This window comes from Propithecus coquereli, unplaced genomic scaffold, assembly GCF_000956105.1.
Source record: "Propithecus coquereli isolate 6110/MARCELLA unplaced genomic scaffold, Pcoq_1.0 Scaffold110, whole genome shotgun sequence".
Classification (NCBI taxonomy): Eukaryota; Metazoa; Chordata; class Mammalia; order Primates; family Indriidae; genus Propithecus; species Propithecus coquereli.
Genome location: NW_012134970.1, coordinates 878,545 through 898,302, shown reverse-complemented (window position 1 = coordinate 898,302; position 19,758 = coordinate 878,545). Strand labels below are relative to the sequence as shown.

The window sequence follows — 19,758 nt, the reverse complement described above, 5'->3', positions numbered from 1 at the left end:
TCACTAATCTTATATTTAAAAATATATCTTTAAGAAATATCATACAGCTCAATTCTAACCAATCAACAAATATTTATTGAACACCTAAAACGGGACAAGGACCATGATGATGTTATAGACATAAAGATGAAGAAAAGACAGCCTCCTTGTTCCCACAGTACTGATGGTGTAGTATGGCTGACAGATACACGAACAAATTATTTTATCAAGAAATATAAGTAGCAAACTGTACAAATGCTATGAAATGGAGAGATCAGAGAAACTTTCACAAAAACTCCATGCTTTGTTTCTCTTTCTCCGTACAAAAAAAATTTATAGTCCTTGAGCTGACATTTTGAAAAAAACTACACAAATATATATATTCAGTTAATATCAATGCTTTCTCACCAGCAATCTATTTTGAACTTAGGAAGGTCTCCGAATTTGAGGTCTTACAAACTGCTCTAAGTTTCATCAGGGAAAAGTAACACATTACAAGTCCATCCACATTAACAACAACAAACACCTATTCACCATTCTGCTACATAAAAATCTGTCTAGGGAGAGATAAAGATGAAATGGACATTGACAAAGAAAGGAAGAGACACATAACAAAAGGGAAAGAGAAAAGAGTAAAAAGATTAGTAGAGTTAAATAAAAAGTATATGCCACATGTGCCTTTCAGAATAACCTTAAGGTAGGTTATAGAATAAATACTGGATTCCAAACTCTTCTCAAAGGGGAAAGAATGAAACAACAGTAGTTTTTAGGCCATTGCATTTCAACTTTCACACCTTACAATTTTCTGAGAACCCCGGGAAAAAATTTTTTTCATGTACATCCATTTTTTTTCAGAATAGTATAAATAATAATATTAATAAATGGAGCTATGCCCAATTTAAACCCATGTAAAATTTCAACTTGGTCAATTACCAAGGAAAAACTAAATTACACAGAGCCTACGCTCAGATGATCGATGTCTTTAGCTACAAAATGGCAACCCAGAATTTTATCACATAAAGACAACTAAAAGCAAGTTTTAAAATAGTGACAGGGTTGACAGCAGTGCTGAGAAAATTCAATGATGTATTTCCTGGCTAAAACGAATTTCAAGGACATTTTTGTTGTGCAAATTACAAATATCATAAACATCAATCATAAAGATTAATATTTTAAAAGTAAACTATAGTCTGATAATTTATTAGTGTTTTAGATGTTGTTAGTTTAAAGGTATCTATTATAGAATAATAAGCATTTTCTTTAAAGTGCGCATATAAAAACAATTATGCATTTCATCTGCACAAGACTAAAGAACTGAGAACACAAGCAACCCAAACATGTTTATTCTAACAAAAAGAAATCGTGCATTTCAAAATTATGTCACAGCTTCTGAATTTCTTAGGACAGGTAAAAGTATATAGTATTATTTTAATAAATTAATTAATGTTGCTAATTTCATGTTTTGCACACTGGAAAAGTTTTTCCTTTCTGCCAAAGGACAAATATATACAAAAGAGAACTTTAAAGGAGCTTGGTATATTCGCGTTAAATGATACATTACACATGTAAGATAGCAAAGTAATTTAGCTACATGAATTCTTTTGGAAGTTTAATGCGCTCTTCAGAATTTTTTTGTAATGCTTAACATTATTATTATAAAAAGTAACCTGGCCGGTTGTGGTGGCTCTTGCCTGTAATCCTACGATTTTGGGAGGCCATGGCAGGATTGCTTGAGGTCAGGAGTAAGAGCAAGACCTCAAGACCCCAACTCTAAAAAAAAAAAATTGAAAAATTAGCCTGGCAAGGTGGTACACGCCTGTAGTCCCAGCTACTTGGGAGGCTGAGGAAGGACAATCACTTGAGCCCAGGAGGCTGAGGTTGCAGTGAGCTATGATGATGCCACTGCACTCTAGCTGGGGCAACAAAGCAAGACTCTGTCTCAAAAAATTAAAAAAAAAAAAAACAAACCTCAAGAATTACAATAAAATCATGAAAATAAAGCAATTTTGTCAAATTTTCAAAAGCTATGTATTCCACAGATCTATTATATTTAATATATTCCAGTGCATATATTTAAAAATCAATATCCTTGTTAACATCCTAGTTAAATGCATATTTGTATATAGAAACATTTTGTGTATTGTATGTGCTATAAAGTAACAAGGTATTTTTTAAAGACTATAATCAAATAATGAATCAGCTGTAACTAACCAAAATATTTTAGAATTATTTTTTTAAGCCACACAAGAAAAACAGTTTCACTACTTTATAACCAACCCTACCCTTTTCATCAAAAATTATATTATAAATTTTGAAGAGGCTAGGTGGTAGAATGTAAAGAATAGAGATTTTAGCATTAAACATATTTGGGTTGGAATTCTCTAACACTTGCTAGATTCGTCAACTTGGACAAGTTTCTTAAACATGATAAAAGCCTCAATTTCCTCTGTAAAATGAGAACACTATCACTAACTTCATTGGGTAGCTGGAAGGTTCAAAACATGATAAACAGTGTAATGGTTAAGGTAGAGTAAAACATCAGCTCTGAAGTTCTTTCTCCACTTGCTTGAGCTTCTTAGCTTTGTGACCTTGAGCTAGTCAATCATTCTATACCTCAGTTTTCTCATACAATCAACTTTATACTATACCTTGAGGAATTGAAAAACTTCATATAAAGCCCCTGCACCGTTTCTGGCACATGGAAACATTCAATAACACTGCATAGCACTCAACAAAGTGCCTTACACAAAAAAAGACCTTATTAAATCTTAGTTTCCTAAACTAAGTTTCAAATGACTTTTTACTGTATCTGAAACAAATTCACCCCAGAAAATAAAGATTTGCCATAAAGGATAAGGAAAAAGTCTATCTCAAACTCTGTAAAAGTATTCACGAAAGGAATTCCCATAAGGTTGTATGTAATGGTAACAGACGTGGAGTAAGTGTACAACCTCCCAAACTGATGATTTTGAAAGGATCAACATGCTTTGGCTATATAAATATTGGAATGTTTAAAAATGATCAGTCATATTAATTTATGGATACACCACCTATACTATAATTGGTCATATACATTTCTATGAATAAAATCACTCTATAAAGCTGAAATTTTTCTTTCTAAAAACAGATGTTGTGATAAACAATTTCAACTTAATATAAAAAACTTAAGTAAAAAAATTCAGACTGCTTAAATTAAAAACATAAGATAGTAAAGATTTGTTGATTTTAAAACTATTATTTATACAAGATATATAGCCTGAATTCTATTCCAGCTTCTTTGCCCTAAAGTACACAATTTTCTTGACTATATGACTTGTGATTATTTAATCAACTGAGCAACCAAATAATAATATTAAAATTTTACTAAAACTAGAAACATACAAAACTGAATCCTTAAGAACAGCTGTAAATAAAACTGATCATTTAGTAATTATGGGATGGGCAATTTTCTAAACCTTTCCAGTCTGTTTCTTCATCTGTAAATTGTAGATGATAACTGTTTCTACTTTCTGGGCTTGTTAGAAGAATTAAATGAGATAATATTATGAGGACATACTTAACATGATTCCTGGCTAATAAGCCCTCAAAATCTTACGGGCTAAAGTCCTAGGTAACAATGCTACATCAAGAAATAATCTCTCCTAATTTTATCACTTTAGGAATAGAAAGAAATAGACCTTAAAACATAATGCAATCTGACAAAACTCAATTCATCAAAATTGACTCCAGAGTTATGTCAAAATAAAATTACACACAATACCTAAAATCACTTTTATGACTTAACTTAGTTGGGCATTCTGAGCATACAAAATACCCTTTAAAATTACAATGATGGCCTTAAGAGACATGGTTTTTTAAACTGCTTTTAAATCAACTACAAACACCAAAATTCCACTCCAGTTATTTTTTTAAATACAAATTCTTTTAAAAAATCAAACATCTTAGATGACATTACCTATTTTTTACTACCAATATAGTTAATTTACTTACAGTCCTTTGTAGGGACATGTGTAAATAAAATCAGTCATTCAAACACCAAATACATACATATAAGGTCAGGATTTCTAATGTAAAAGTATTATTTTCATACTAGGAAAACATAGCCAAGAAACAGGTATCATTTTTCTAAAAAAAGAGGGAAAAGCATCTTGAACTCAGATAATTGAAAGAGTCACAAATAGTGTCAGCATTAGTAATACCTAGCTTCAAGACCAGAGCTTACACATTTCTTAAAGCAACATAATCTAATAAAAAACTTGCATCAGGGAATCCCTTATTCTCCCACTGACTCAGTACAAGCATTTCATCAAAAAATGGAAATCATGCTGGTCACTTCTCTCACAGGGATATGAGAATATTTTATAAATGGACTCAGGTCACCTTGAAAAAGGACCAATTTTAGAATTTAAGGAATTATTATAAATGACAACTGCTACAAACAAGGAAAACTTTGCTTAAAAAGCACAATTTGAAATAATTTTAAAGGGTATACAAGACCATAAATTACCACCGAAGGCAACTTAATATGTGCAGAATATTCAAATAAGCATCTAAAACTAAATAGTTAATTATCAGGCTTCTAAAAAGATTCCTAGTCAGTAATTTTCTATTCATTTTATGGCAAATAAATGTGATAAACAGTATTAAAGTTAGTTTCCTAAAAGGAATTTGTATTTACCTCAGATGTCCTAATCACTTCACATAAAACTGAAATCTTAATCTAAAATTATAGAATTACTTACAAAGTATGCTTTTCCTAATAAGCAATAGGAAGGAAAGTTAATGAAATTATATAAAACTCAAATCTTAGTTTTTATTTACTCTTATAGTATTAATCCATCTTATTTTGAGAAAGTAAAAATACCACATTAGGGTACATCAAAAATCAACAGATAGGTTCAAATGTTTGTTTCTATGACAGTTTGATGATGGATTGGTACTAAAAAATTAAATATGAAATTAGTTTAGGAAGCCTTAGAAAATACATGTTTGAGTTGGGTAGTCTAGCTCCAAATAACGAAATTTCATGTTTGAATTGGTATAGCCTTGCTCATAATATTTTTGAAATTTAATAATGATCACTATGCAGAATCCAAACTAAGTTTACTGCCATAGTAAAAACTTTCACTTTTCATCCCTAAAGAGACTCTCAAATAGACTTTCTTTCTTCAATTACTGTATACCCTTTTTCTTCTTAAAGGCAGACAGTATTAAAATGATCCCTAGCACAGGTTCAAAAATGCTCTTGAATAACTTCAGTAAACAAACTGGTGAATGGCTTTAAAAAGGATGCATCCTAAATACACCGAAAATAATTCAGTTCTCAAAAGACTGAAAATAATTAAGTATTTAATGCTCAACTTTGATTTACTAGACTTTCATTATTTACTTTAAATCTGTTTTCAGGTAATATAAGTTATTGGTTACTATAGAGTTAAGAGAAACAATAAACCACATTGTTGAAATTTCCTTTAGGTATATTAGAAAATATTTCTCCAAATAACATTATCTATAAGATTACTGGAATACTTATGGTTGCCTCCTTTCACTGATTTTTTTTTTTTTTCCAAATGGAAAAAGATTAGGCACTGGTGAATATCCCAACCAATACAGGGGAAGTAGAACAACAGACTATAATTTTTCAGGAAACAAATTATTTTCTCCAACTAAGTTATCAAAAATTTAAAGTTCATGTTTAGGTTTTATTTGAGTTTTACACAATGTTTTCTCCTTTAAAAAACCTATTTAATTGGTTTGGACCAAACAGAAAATATTTTTAAATCTACGTTAAGGAAAGTTTATGCTAGCTTAATGAAAGTTATCAACACAACCTATATTACTTACAAATTACTAAATATGTAGAATTGGGAAAATAAGTTGAAAAGAACTAATTCACTGTAATTTAATTCCGAAGTCTCCAGAAAAAAATCAATCACATAAACTGATATCTAACACTTTGATTCAAACATATGCAGAAGAAGGCTCTCTTAAACGCTAAACATAAGTTGCTTCTGTTGATGAAAACTAAGCAAGAAGAACTCTTTTTTTCCATTATCTAAATTATGTTCATCACCTGACATACGTCTCAGTATTTTAATTAAATAGAAGTTGTAAAGACAATCACAGGAACGTATGAGGGCCTTTTAAACATTTATAATGAAGCCCTTACCCACCCTCCCCAAAACCAAACCCTCTGCTTTCTTAAGATGTTAAGTGTTCCTCCCCGCCACATTCTCTCCCTGGCATGTCCCCCACTTGCACACCCCTCACCCGCTGTAGGCCTGAGGCCCCGTAGCAAACAGTGTCTAACAGGAGCAGGCAGCACAAAGACAGGAATGGGAGATTAGTGGGAGGGAGGGAGGCCGGGATTGGGGCTCAGCAGGAGCTTCAGGCTTTTTAAAATTCAAACTGCTCCCTGACCAATACAAATCACGGACACGCTACTGACTACTACACGGATTTATAGCATTAAAAACATGCCTAGTACGTGACAGCTATATTAACTTCACTCTTTTTAAAATGTATCCGTACGTTTGCAGGAAATGTGAAACAATTTAATGTCAGCAGGATGCTAAACTCAAAAATAACCTCCACAAAAGTAACTCATTCTACAGTGATAATAATTTAATAAGACAAAATTTGAACCAATGTAACACCCACTAGTAAAACAAGGGACTTTGCTGAACAGTGTTGCTTCATTTTAACCAATGAAAGTTTTCCTTCAGCGAATGCGAAACAAAGTATCAAAATAGTCTAACGCAGGTACATTTTACATTTACTTTTCTATGCCATTTTTATGACTGAGGACATTTAAATTGGTGTTTTCCCCTCATACCAACCTACATTACCAACGCCTCCATAAACAAGCTCTAAACACTTAACTTACTCGTGAACTAGAACTTGTTAAGATAGAACTGATATTTTTCTCCAGCATTTACAGATACATTTGACCTATTAAAATGACACCTCTCTCATTACACAGTCAAACATCATGGCACAAACAGCCAATGACAATCCTGGGACCTCAAAAAGATCTGCCCTGACATGAAAGGATGGCACCTTCTACATTTTTTTTAACCTCCCAAGGATTTTAAGTATAACTTAATTTCTATCTTTTTAAAACAAATTGGTTTTACTGGTATTTCAGCACAATTCTCAGAACATTTAAAATTCTTTGTATGCTCATACACGTTTCGGTCAGGAAGTACCTGAGTGTTTTATGTACAGTCGTTACAAATTGCCCCTATATAACGCATACAAATACAAAGTGGCAAAGTAAACCTGTCAAGTAGTTTATACTTGTCTTTGAATAAAAAGTCCATGTGCAACACATACAGTGTCAGACAACAAGATAAAAGCTGGGGGGGGGGGTTGCAGTGTCTACCACAGTATGGTTTTCTATATTAAATATTCATATGGACGACTTAATTCTTCAAAAAAGAAAATGAGTCTTTATTAACTTTCCAACGTCCAAACAAGTTTTACAAAGAGAAAGAATTACCACTGGATCCGTGTCTGAGTATTTACATTTGTCTCACTAACTGAAACTACTTCCTCCCTTCATGGGGTCACAGGGGGAAGAAGGGGGGTTGTTTGTTTCACTGGGACGTTCCTCACTCCCGGACCGGGAAAGTTGTAAATATGGGGACGATCAGGGCACATTTGCTGTTAGTTGTATTGTTTCCGCCTCCTCACTAGCTACCGCTCCTCTCCCGGGCGAGGCCTGTCACCGACCAGCAGTCGCTCCGCTCAGCCTGGAGCTCTCCTAATCCCCGAGCTCAAGTAGATTCCGCTGGCCCGCGGCCTGCACTCTCCGCCGGGCCTACGCCTCCCCGGCCGCCCGGCAGGAGCCCAGTCCCCGCCACCGGAGCCAGCCGGGAAAGGGTACAAAACCGCCGCCACCCAGGGCGGCTGCCACCAGAGAGGAGCGAACTCTAGACTCGCCCGTAGAAGAGACCTGGGGCCGCTAAGGAAACGGCGGGGAGGGGAGTGAGGAAGAGAGACGCTGAGGACCTGGCGCCGCCGCCGCCGCCGCCGCCGAAATAAAGAGCAGGAATTTACCTGGGCGAATTGGCGTCTGAATCCAAGGGGAGGCCGAGGCCGCTGTGGCGAGAGACTATAATCCGGGCCGGGAGGGGGGGTGGCTACAGCTCCTCTTCCGTCTCCTCAGTGCGGGGAACATGTAGAGCCGGGGGGAGACCAGCCGAGAAGACAAATCGCTGCTTCTTCTTCCTCCTCCTCCTCCTTCTCCCACATAGAAACACTCACAAACACCCGACCAGGGGCCCGAGCTACCGGGGGTACATCGCCGCGGGCCCGGGAACCAATCCTCCTGTCGGCGGGGGCGTCCCTCCCTGCGGCTTGGTGGTGTCGGGTGAGTCGGTACCGACGGAGGGAGGGGGGGGAGGGCGGGGGGAAGGAGCCCTGTGTGTGTCTCTCTCTCGTTCCGTCTCTCCCTCTCAGAACAAAATGCCGACCGGAAGTGCAGCTGCAGGAATGACTCCCTCCGCCGGCGCCAAACACTAACAACCACCCCCTCTTCCCCACTCCACTTCCGCCACCGCCGCAGCCGCCGCCGCCGCCACTTGGGCTAGAGTCCTCGGCCGCGCCGCGCCTCGTCCGGGCCCGGCCGGGGCCAACAGCCAGGCGGCGGCGGTTCTCCTCTACGCCCTTCTTTCTCCTCCTCAGGGTGGCTGTGGATGTTGGCTGTATTGTCGATCCTGCAGAGCGGCGTTTGCGCTGCGGCACGGGCGGGCTGGTCCTCCTCGGTCTTTATTTTTCTGGAGGCCCACAGGAGCGGGGCCCGAGTTCGATGGTAGTCGTGGGGGCCGCTCAGGCCCGGATGGGCTCCCAGACCGTGGACGTCGGCGGCTGGAGACCGCGCTCGCTGTCCCGGCTCGGCATTAGCTTTAAGGAGCCGAGCTCCGGGCGGCCGCGTAGAGGACGCCCGCGATTCGACGGCGACGGTGCATTTTTTAAATGGTGTCCCTGCAGCTGGGTGGATGGATGTATCGTACGCTTTCTCTCCTTTTGAGAGGCCGGACTTTACGCCTGTCTGTGTGTTATTTCTGCGGAGTAAGAACGCAGCTCTTGGAGGTGAAGAAGGCTGCCAGCTGGATTGAATTGGAATCGTGTTTGTTATGCATTTCTTTCTGGAGATACGCGGTCTCTGCTGATCTTGCTTTTTGTTGGCGGTGGTTTTGGTTCTTCCCTAACAGTCGGATCAAGGCCTGTAGGCGACGCTGTGCGAGCGCGGAGCTGGCCGGCTGCAGCCCGGGCTCCCGGCCTCTCTAGGTGTGGGTGGAGCCGAGCGCGCGGGGAGAGCCGCCGGCCCGGCTCCAGCCCCTGGCGGACTGTGGGAGACTGCGGGCCTGGAGCTGGCAGATTTCATACATCGTTTTCCTCTTCATATTTGAAACACTGAGGCACTGGACAAAGCTGGAGTACAAAATGTGATTATACTTACAGTACCAAGCTTGTTGTAGTCTCTTATTGTAAAACAAGAAGTAACTTCATCGTTCCACAGTTCTCTATTAAATTTGTGTAAATTAAAGGTGGGCTATTCTTCAGGTAAAAAATGCAGTAGGTAAGCGGATTTTATTCACATGGGACGAAATTTGTGTTATATTTTAATGAGTTCAGTTAAGTTAACGTTAATTGTATTGTATATTTGAATACGTACCAGTGCCCTAAATTAAGTGGGGAAACTTGGCTAAAGGTTATTCCTTTTGCCTCAAAAATCACTCAGGTGACCGAGGTCTTGTCACTCTTTTGCGCTAGATCCTGCAATGTCTTCCCACCTCCAGGGGAGTAAAGGCCGAACCCTTGAACGTGGCCTAACGGCCCTGCGCGCGATGGGGGGTATGAGGAAGGACCTGCCCTGCCATCCTCTCAGATAGGACCGTGTCCTCGCTGTTCCTTATACCAGGCTCTTTCCCCACGCCTCCACAGGGCTCCTTCGCCGTCAGGGTTTTGGTTAAGTGTCACCTCGGTGCTTCCACGGCCACTTTTTAAATGGCAAGTTCCCTGGCCCCCTTCTCATTTTATCTTTCGGACAGTCTACATATCTTACTTGTTTATTTTACCTCTTTCCCCAGTGGAATGAATATAAGCTCCAGGAGGACAAGAGATTTTTTTTTCCACTGGTATTATGTCCAGCGCCTGGAATAATGCCACACAGTAGGTACTTAATATTTGGTTAATGAATGACGATTATAAGGGCTTTGACACGCCCCCGTTTCTGGACTCTAATATGTATTTATATATACTTAACATGCTACAGCGAACTTTATGAGAGATTGCAAAAACTGTGGAAAAAAAATGTCTAGGCGGAAAATGCAAGTTTGTTACAGAATTCTGGAAAAAGAGATTACTTCTACACATTCAAAAGCCTTCCACAACACCAGAAACCCACAAACTAGACATAATTATTTGTTTTTAGGTTTCCGTAAATGAGCCTGCTCTGGGACAGTGCATTAGTGCATCATATGATCTTATCCATATTGGGCCTCCTGAGTCTCACAAACTGCATTCTTCATCCTGTCTGCCCTCTTTCCTTGAAAATACATGCTATTTTCACTAAATTAAAGTCTATGAGCATTTGGTTGGCTTAGCCCAAATCCAGCACGACTGAAAAAGTTCATTAAGCAAGTATTTACTGGGCACAAAATGTGTACCAGGCACAGTTGATTCAAATGGTGTCTGTTTCTGAGGCTAGGAGACCTTATATAAAGGAGCACATATGGCTACTTTGGTTGTTACTCAATTATGCTGTCAAGCAAAGCAAATGCTAGTGAGATTTATTTTTAGTTTTCTTCTGAAAAGGTTCAGTGAAAGCTAAGGTCAGGCTTAGTGTGGATATTTCAATTTACCATATAGTTTGCTATTTATTTACATTTACTTTCCTTATGATAGCACTAGGTATACCAATAAATTGAACATGATTTTTGAAAACTATAAAACAAATGTGAGAAATTTTATTTCCTAGTGCCTGGAAAAGTAGGCCTTTTAAAGTAGATATACCAGTAAACTAGAAGCTGTGCAGTAAGGCTTTGGCTATATTATTACAGATTTTCGTATTTCGTGTATTGAATTTTTGGCCAAGAAAAGACAATCTTGATAGGTATTTTATAACCATTAATACAGTTAATTAAACATTATTTAGTAAATCCAAGTCTATCATTATAGGTTTTCCCATTAATCTTAAGAACAATTTTCAGTAATACAGATGGTTCAGAATGTGTTTTTCACTCAGTTTCAAAATAACCGATATTTCAATTTGCTTATGGAAGAACAATTATCTTCCTGTATACTTTCTTAATTAAATGTTACTGGTAAACTAGTAATTTTACATGTCCCCGTAACTACAACTGATACAGTCAGTCTGTGGTGGAAAGACTTGGCTTTATCGTAGCATTTAATTTAAAATTTTCATTTTAATATTTAGTTTCTTCCCTCACTTCAATATTTACTGAGGACTTACTAGGTGCAAATTAGCTTTATGCTAGGCACTTCATACGCAGTAATGAATGAAAGCAGACAAGGTCATTGCCTTTGAGGGCTTTAACTTGTACATAGTTTATACTAATTTTTTTCCAGATTATAGAATTAAAGAAATTGTTTCAATGCATATCAGAATATTTCTCCATTAAATCATTTAGTGTTTCGCTTGCCTAAATTTAAGTATCCAAGTTGAGATCTTATATAGAATCTGTTAATCTATATTAGTGTTTTCTTGATTTCATTGTCTTGCTTTTTTGTTTTTTGCATAATAATTATTTTCCCCAACACCATCGATTTGTTTTGCTCTTACATTTTAAAATCTTTTATGTCCAAAATCAGTTGATTTATGGTGTTCTTATGTTTCATTGTTGCATCCTTGACTTACCAATTTTAGTTTGGAGGATAGCCCAATAAATCTGACCTAATATTGCCTCCTTTCTTTAAGGACTGAGTTGCATGACTCAGTTTTATTTGCCAGGGATATCCCTGGATATTCCCATTATGTCTTTCTTGATCAATGAACTGCAGAAGATTTAATTTTAAATTTTAAATGGATTTTAAGTATTAACTACATTTAATGTCATCATCAGAAATTGGTACAACTGAAAAATTATGTATTATTTTTATTGAAGAATATTTATCTCTATGCCTATTTATGCCTGTCAGTTATCCTTTGTTAGTCATAAAATTGTCTCTTACAGGAATAAATTTTTTAAAGGTAGGAAAAAAGAAGTAAAAGACAGGTAATATATGTATGTTTTGTAGATTATTTTAGGCTCAACCAAAATTATTTCACATTTAGGATAATTAAATTACTTTTAGAATGACTTAAGAAACTTTGATGAAGAGTTAAAGATGTTGATTTTGAGAGCAGAGCTACACAATTATCAGATGACTTAACACTCTAAATATGTTTCTATTTCAAGTTTTCAAAGTAAATACCTTAATCAAATTTGTGATACTATTTATGAAGCTTATTCAATGTATTTTATCCATTTTTGTTAAGATTATAAAACTAAGTAATTCTTTTCCCATGAATGCCTCATCTTGGCCTATTCTGGTCTTTCAAGAACAAGCTTTGTCCTTTCATTAATCCTTATCACCTCTAATTATGAATTTTCTCTAAATTTGTAGATTTTATTATGCATACCATTCATTTATAATCCTATGACTTTACTATATTGTTTATGTTTTTATGTCTATGCCTTATGTTCCTATATCAAAGTGACCACTTACATGTTATACTACAAGTTTCACTGTGCAGCACATAGGTAAGGGCCCTCAAAAAATGCATTGCTGAAATAAGATTTCAATATAAAATTATTTAAGATCATAAATCTTCATGAAAGTCTAATCTTCTTGGAACCCACACATATTCTAGATTTGAACCAGAGAGTTAAACTATGCAAGTATTTTAATAGTGAACTAATCTAGAAAAACATTGGTTAAAAAATGATTTTATTTATGAAGGAAGAATACAAAATCTATTAAAAACTTAAAACATCTAAAATAGGTATGAAGGGAGGCTTATGATGCTCATTTTAACTGTTCTCTTGAGTAGGTTACCTTGTAGTCAAAGCATCTGCTCTAGACCAGTGTTTTAAACTGTAGGTCATGGTGCCATTATGGGTCATGAAATTAATTTATTGGGTTGTGACAAGCATTTTTTATTTAAAAGAATAGAAAATCTAAGAGTACATCACAGATAGTAAAGGTATGTGATTTTAAATAAACATTTGTTCATATGTGTGTGTATGATGTGCTGGGTTACCTTATAAAATTTATTACTATGGGTTACAGGCAAAAGTTTTTTTTTTTTTTTAAAAAGCTACCACTTCAGGTTTTCCTTTTCTTCCCCCTTAGAAAATGGGAAGAAAGGAATATTTGGAAATTCTGATTACCTACAAAATAATGAAGAACTTTAGAGGAAACACTAGGATTTTAGAGGAGGTTTGATACTGGTTTCAGAAAGGTGATCTGAAGATAAAGGGTAGGAAATTAGTATTTTGTTGTTAGAAATGTCAAATATGGTTAAAATTGTGAGGAGGAATTATTTTCCTATTGGACCTACATTGGGTATATTTAGATCTTTGACTATCATTGATCTGTTGTAGCACATTTTCTAATCTAAAGTATCCAGTGCAGCACAATAATAAATGTGGTACAAAATACATGTTTCTATTTCTTGCCCCCTTCCCTTCAATCTTAAAACAAATGTTTATTAATTAGTTATAGGAGAACAAAGCAAATTGCCATCTTTCTCAGAGTGATTACCATAGAAAAAGATATTGCTTGAGAATGATAGAAACTCTTCTCCTCCCTCCCAAAAATAACAAACTTTAAACAAGTTTTCTCTCTTTAACCAAAGTAAATAATAATTTCTTAAATAGTTAATTCTCATTTGTCATCCCACTCATCCTATGTATTTAAGTGAATACCTAAATTTTTATACAGTATTTAAAAGGGGGAACTTAGGAAGGAGAGAATTGTGTATAGCATTTGAAAGGGAGTCATTATATCATATAAGTGGAATGAAAAGTATCTAATCAAAAAGAAAATAAGATAAGGATTATGTTATACTGAAATATTTTAATAAAATTTAAACATTTCATTACCATTTCACCTTATTTGCCATGTGTAGATCTCAGTATTGTAGTATTGGCAAAGAACATTAATAAAAATTTTGTGTTTCAGACATGTGATGCCAAATCCCTTTCAATTATAGATAAATAAGGCCTAGGTTGGTTAAAATCTTAGCTAAACACAAAATTTACTAGAGAATTAACATAGAATCTCTAACTCAATTATTGAACTAAAATGTATTCACCCCAAATATTTCACCATTGCAATACATACCCTATTGAACCTTAAGAAAAGAACCAACAGAGGGAGCTAAGTCAGTCTCGAAAGGTAGGAGTATAAAAGAAGACTTCATGACTTCCTGTTTTGAATTTAACTGTGTGGCAGCTGTTCTCTTTGAGTGTACTCTACCAAAAAGCCGAGCAAAAGAAGAGAAAGGCTACCAATGTATCAAATATGAGTAGGATGACAATTATAACTCAAAATTACCTTACCGGAAACAAATTAAAGGAAAATTTTATACTTCTGTTTAAATTCAGGAAAGCCCAGGGATGACTATTTGGCATAGAAGAGAATTCTTTTAAAACCAGATGTTAAAAATTAAGTAAGTAAAATATGTAAATGTTGAGACACTGATTTTCTTTCTACTGTGATGGTGAAACAGGATCAAAAGCAATGATAAACTTAACCATTTAGCAGAGGAAATTAAAGTGGAAATTTTCTTTTTCTTTTTTTTAGGAAATGGAGAGGACTTCAAGTGGAAATATAAAAGTGGAAATGTCTCAGTTTTATGACCTAAGATGGAAAACCATAGAAAATAGTACCTTAGAGTCATGATGAATTGTTAGCCAGATATAACAGTGAACATCACTTAGTAATTTCATTTTTATTTAAAGCTGAAATTAGGTTCCAGATAGGCACATTTTAAAATTACAGTAGCAGTAAGTAGATCTTAAACTTATGTGTATTGAAGAAACAAGGGATAAAATTTAATAGAAAATTATTACAGTGAAGTAATTAAAATAATGAGACTATTTTTCAGTTTAAATATAGAGAATAGTATTGTTTCCCCTACTGTTTATGAACACAACAAAGTAATACTTGTTTTGTGAGAGATGTTTGGAGTAATATGGTAGCTAAATGATAACTGACAGTTTATTTAATATCATCTAAGAACCTCAACATGCCTGATAGAATGGGTGCATATTGAATGAATAGATGCGATCTATTGACTATTTGAAGTAAAACTAAGAATCAGGTGTTAGCTAACAGCATCAAAATAAAGAATTTAAAGGCCCAAACATTTTTAGTTAAGCAATAAACTGAATTATGCTAGTCTAGCCCATTATTCATTGCAGTTTGTGGAAACATACTGCCTAAAGCATAGAAGGACAGTTGATTGAAGCAAGTTTTAGCAATATATACATTTGCTCATGTGTTTATTCAGACCAAAAACATACTACTTGAGTACTTACTGTATCCATAGGACATGGAGCATATCTTCATTATAAACCAGACAAAATTCTTAAATCTTATTGAAAGATTTAATTTCATTGATACATGAACAGTCATACAAATTCAATATGCAACTATAATTCCAAGAAAATGGTACTTTAAGCAAATCATTTAATATTGAGTGCTAGAAGGTAGACTAAACTTCTTGAAGGGTTAGTCCTTTTATAATGCTACATTATAATATGTTGACGTTATTTTATATATTGGCATCTATTCAAGTCAGTTCATCATGGCAATGATATCCAAGATATATAGTTCATCTGATATTAGTCCTAGAGACATTTTAATACAAAAAAAGCAATGCAACCAGTATCACTACTTCTAATTATGTGCTTCCTTTACACATGAGTTGTGATCAGTATGGACTATTAAAATTGCCTGACCTCTTAAATTATATTTTAAAATTTCTTAATGTTTCCACTCATGGAAAAGTAGCTATTATGACCTTTTAAAAATTACATTAATGAAGTAGCAATAGCTTTACCATGAACCATTTCCTTATTGTTAAGCATAATAATGGATTAACTCGTATCAAAGTCCAATAAAAACTATTGACTTTGCCACCAAAGTCAACATTTCAGAAACTAACCTATGTAGTATAGGTATTTCTGTTTTATCTAGTTTTTATTTAATAATGTAAGATTCAAGCTATAACAAACTCAAAACCAAACAAAGCCTTGGAAAGAAAATAGCTCAAAAAAAGAAAAGAGAAGAAAAAAAGAAAGAAAATAACTCATACCTTGTCTTATTCCCGAGTAAGGAGTGGTGACCATTTAGGACAAGCATCAAAAAAGTGACTTACAGAGAACAAAATCAGGAAGTTTGAGTAAAGAATTTTTCTCTTCCTAAAAAATTAAATATAAAAGTCAGGAATTTATACCCACACATGAATACTGTTTTTAACATAGTTCTTTAAACATTTGAAATATTTTATTTTCTTTTTGAGAAACAGCATCAAAACCCAAATTTCTTCAGTAGTCACATTTCTGATTTATCAGCTTATTTCTGTTTTACACTGTTGAATTCTGTACTGCTTCTAAAGCACCTCTCTAAAGTAGCTTTCTCAGTATTGCCTTCTTCCTAATACTAACATCAAGATTCACTAGCTATCTCCAATACATTCTGATGATTCCTTATGATCATATCTAAGCAAACTATGTAACTTTTGTTTGATGTAAGGGGAAATAGCTTACATTATGAATTTAGAAGTGATTTAGTAGTACTTGACAATACTTTATATAAGCAAAAGTATTTTTAATTTAAAGAACTTATTGCACATCTTATAGGCTTTCTGCAGCAAATTTTGAATGTCCATTTCAGCTAGGAGCTTAGAAATGATAATGCCTTAGGTTTAATCTTGTGTTTACATTAAATCTTTTGGGTTTTAATTCTACCTACAATATTGCTGTAAAAACATAGTTGTGACATCTGGCTTTTTAAGAGGTGCTCACCAGAAAACTGGTTTGAAAACTATTCTGACTACGATGTAACTATTAATTCAATATGATAACAGGTAAGTATGCCTCTGAATATAAGTAAGTCTCTAATTCTCTATATTTTTAGAAATATTATTCTAAGAATATCAGAAGAATATGTGCTGCTTAAAGAAATTTTGAATTTACATATCCAAGGTGGCAAATAAGAATGTACAACATTCTTATCACTATAAACTATAGATTATTCAGTCAACATGTGCCCAGCACCTATGTACTGGAAACAGTGAATATACAGTGAATAACCTGATCCCTTTCCTTGTATGGCTCACAGCCCAAAAATATTTGTAATAGTAAGATAAATAAGTGACAATAAATCATATCAAAAGTGCTATGAAAATACCAAAGATAACCTAAAAGTTTTGAAAAAAGCTTCATAGGAGAGGTGAATGTTGAACATTAGTGAAAGATAAATAATTTTCCAAGTAGATAAGATGGTGACAGAAAGGAAAGAAATTAGCCATTCTAAAGAGGGAGGAACATATAAAAAGGCATATGTACATGAGAAATTTCCTTATATTTCAAAATCTGAAAATTGGTTTGGATAGAATGCACATTAGGCAAGGAGGCTGGGATCTGGGTACTGCAGTCTTAAAAGAGTTTGGATATTACCCCACATTCAACAGGTAAATATGAAAGAATTTTCCATACAGGATAATAAAATTTACATTTTAGAATAACTCTACAATTAACATTAAAAAGAAGTACCTATTACCATTACCAAAAAAAGGGATACTACTTAATGAAAGTGTGGTGAACCTGGAAATTTCATACAATTTAGAAATATGTATCCAGCTGTAAAAAGGTACTCTGACATAGTATTTTCTCATCTACATTCTTGATGTGGCTATATTGCTTTTGTAATTTCAGTTAAAACCGAAAGAAGCTTAGGTAACTGAATGAAAGAAGGTTGGAATATGAGAGAGGCTGGAGAACGGTGAATCAATGAGAAAGCTAGTTTAATAGGTCAAGTGAGATATGAAGGCTCGGCTTCGGGAGCAGGGCTATAGAGGAGGGGGTAGATTTGAAAGATAAAGTAGAATTAAGGACTTGCTGAACCAGTGGATATGTAAAGTAAGAGAAAGTGGGGGCAATGGGGATGGAGTCAATTATTGCTGACAATAGGCTTAGTTCTCTCGATGGACACAGGTGCCATTGAACGAGATAGAGATACAGATGAAAGTTTAGGCTTAGAGCAGAGAGGAATGAGAATAAATTTGGTTTTAGGTAAGTTAAATTTGAGATGCCTGTTAGACTCCCATTTTAGTTACGTCTGGTTAGGCAGTTGGAAATACATGTGAATACTCAGGAAACAGCTAGATATAAAGATAAGAGAGTCATCTTCATGTAGGTGATAGTGGAAGCCACAGAGTAGAACCCAGGGAGAGTTAAAATGAGAAACAGCCAAGGAATTATAAGGACCACTAAGGAAAAACTAAGCTACCAGAGTTTGCTATGGTTTAGTAATCTAGCACCTTCCTCCAAAATATTTGAGAAGAATCCTTTTATTTATAAGACATTTAGTCAAATATAACATGCTGGGACCTAAAATCATTAACCTATAAAGTCTTATATTATCTAATCCTGGAAATTATTCAATTACTATGTCTTTCATTTGATTTTACTTAAAAATGGGAGACTAGGAAAACAGAAGTTAATTTCCTAAGAGAGTAAGAAAAAAGGTTAATAACTTACTTTATTTTTTAGCAGCAAATTCTTCTTAACATTAAATAATACCTGCAACCTAGATCTAGGAAGTTTAGTTACAGCTTCCAAACTTCCCAAGTAGTTTCTGCTCTAGCCCCAAGGTGCCAATCCAATCCAATCCACACTTCTCCCTGACTGTTCTTGCTGCTTCACTTATATCAGTCCTTCTTAATCTGTGTTTGTCTTTCTACCAACCCTCTGATAATATCTAGCCACCACTGGTCTCCACTGTCCCCACACATTTTGGTTTCTTCAAATCAAGAGCAATATCACAGTCTTGATTGTTCATGTCACCTAGTGGTAAGACAGACACTAGCATGACAGGGTGGAAGTGAAGATTATACCATATTTCAGAGGTTTTCATGTTTTTCAGTAATGAATCACAGCAATCAGAAATCCCTATGTCTGTGGGCCACATATTTAAATTATGAGAATAATGGAATTATAGTCTATTAGCTATTCAAATATATTTAGTTTTATATTATTACAATAAAGCAGTGTCCAAATAGTTTAATCAGCTTGTTTCATATAAAGGTGCAAAATTATGGGCCAAGTACTAGTCTTCAATTAATTTTGATGTCAATGAGAATACTGATAGATAACAGATCAAACTCTGCACAAAACCTAGGGCTGTTCAACAATGGGTGCCAGGACAACTGGATAACCACATACAAAAGACTAGGACACTTACCTCACACCATTTTGCAAAACTAACACAAAATGGAACAATAACCTAAATATAAGAGCAAAAACTATAAAATTCTCAGAAAAAAATGGGGTAAATTTTTCTCATCTTGGATTTGACAAAGGTTTTTCAGATATGACATCAAAAGCACCAGCCACCAAAACAAACCATAAATCAAACATCATCAAAAATTAAAACTTTTGTGCTTCAAAGGACACCATCAAGAGAGTGAAAAAACAACCCATAGAATATGAAAAAATATTTGCAAATCATATATCTGATAAGGAATCTGCAACT

General features: G+C 35.2%; 1 protein-coding gene across 1 annotated transcript in view; it reads right to left on the bottom strand.

The window, feature by feature from the left end:
- The window catches only part of NIPBL (Nipped-B homolog (Drosophila)), a 269,747-nt gene extending 261,318 nt beyond the window's left edge, over positions 1-8,429 (bottom strand). The window contains exon 1 of the mRNA XM_012649432.1: positions 8,041-8,429. The gene's annotated coding sequence lies outside the window, so the exon portion shown is untranslated. The remainder of the gene's footprint in view (positions 1-8,040) is intronic.
- Between the last annotated feature and the right edge of the window lie 11,329 nt (positions 8,430-19,758).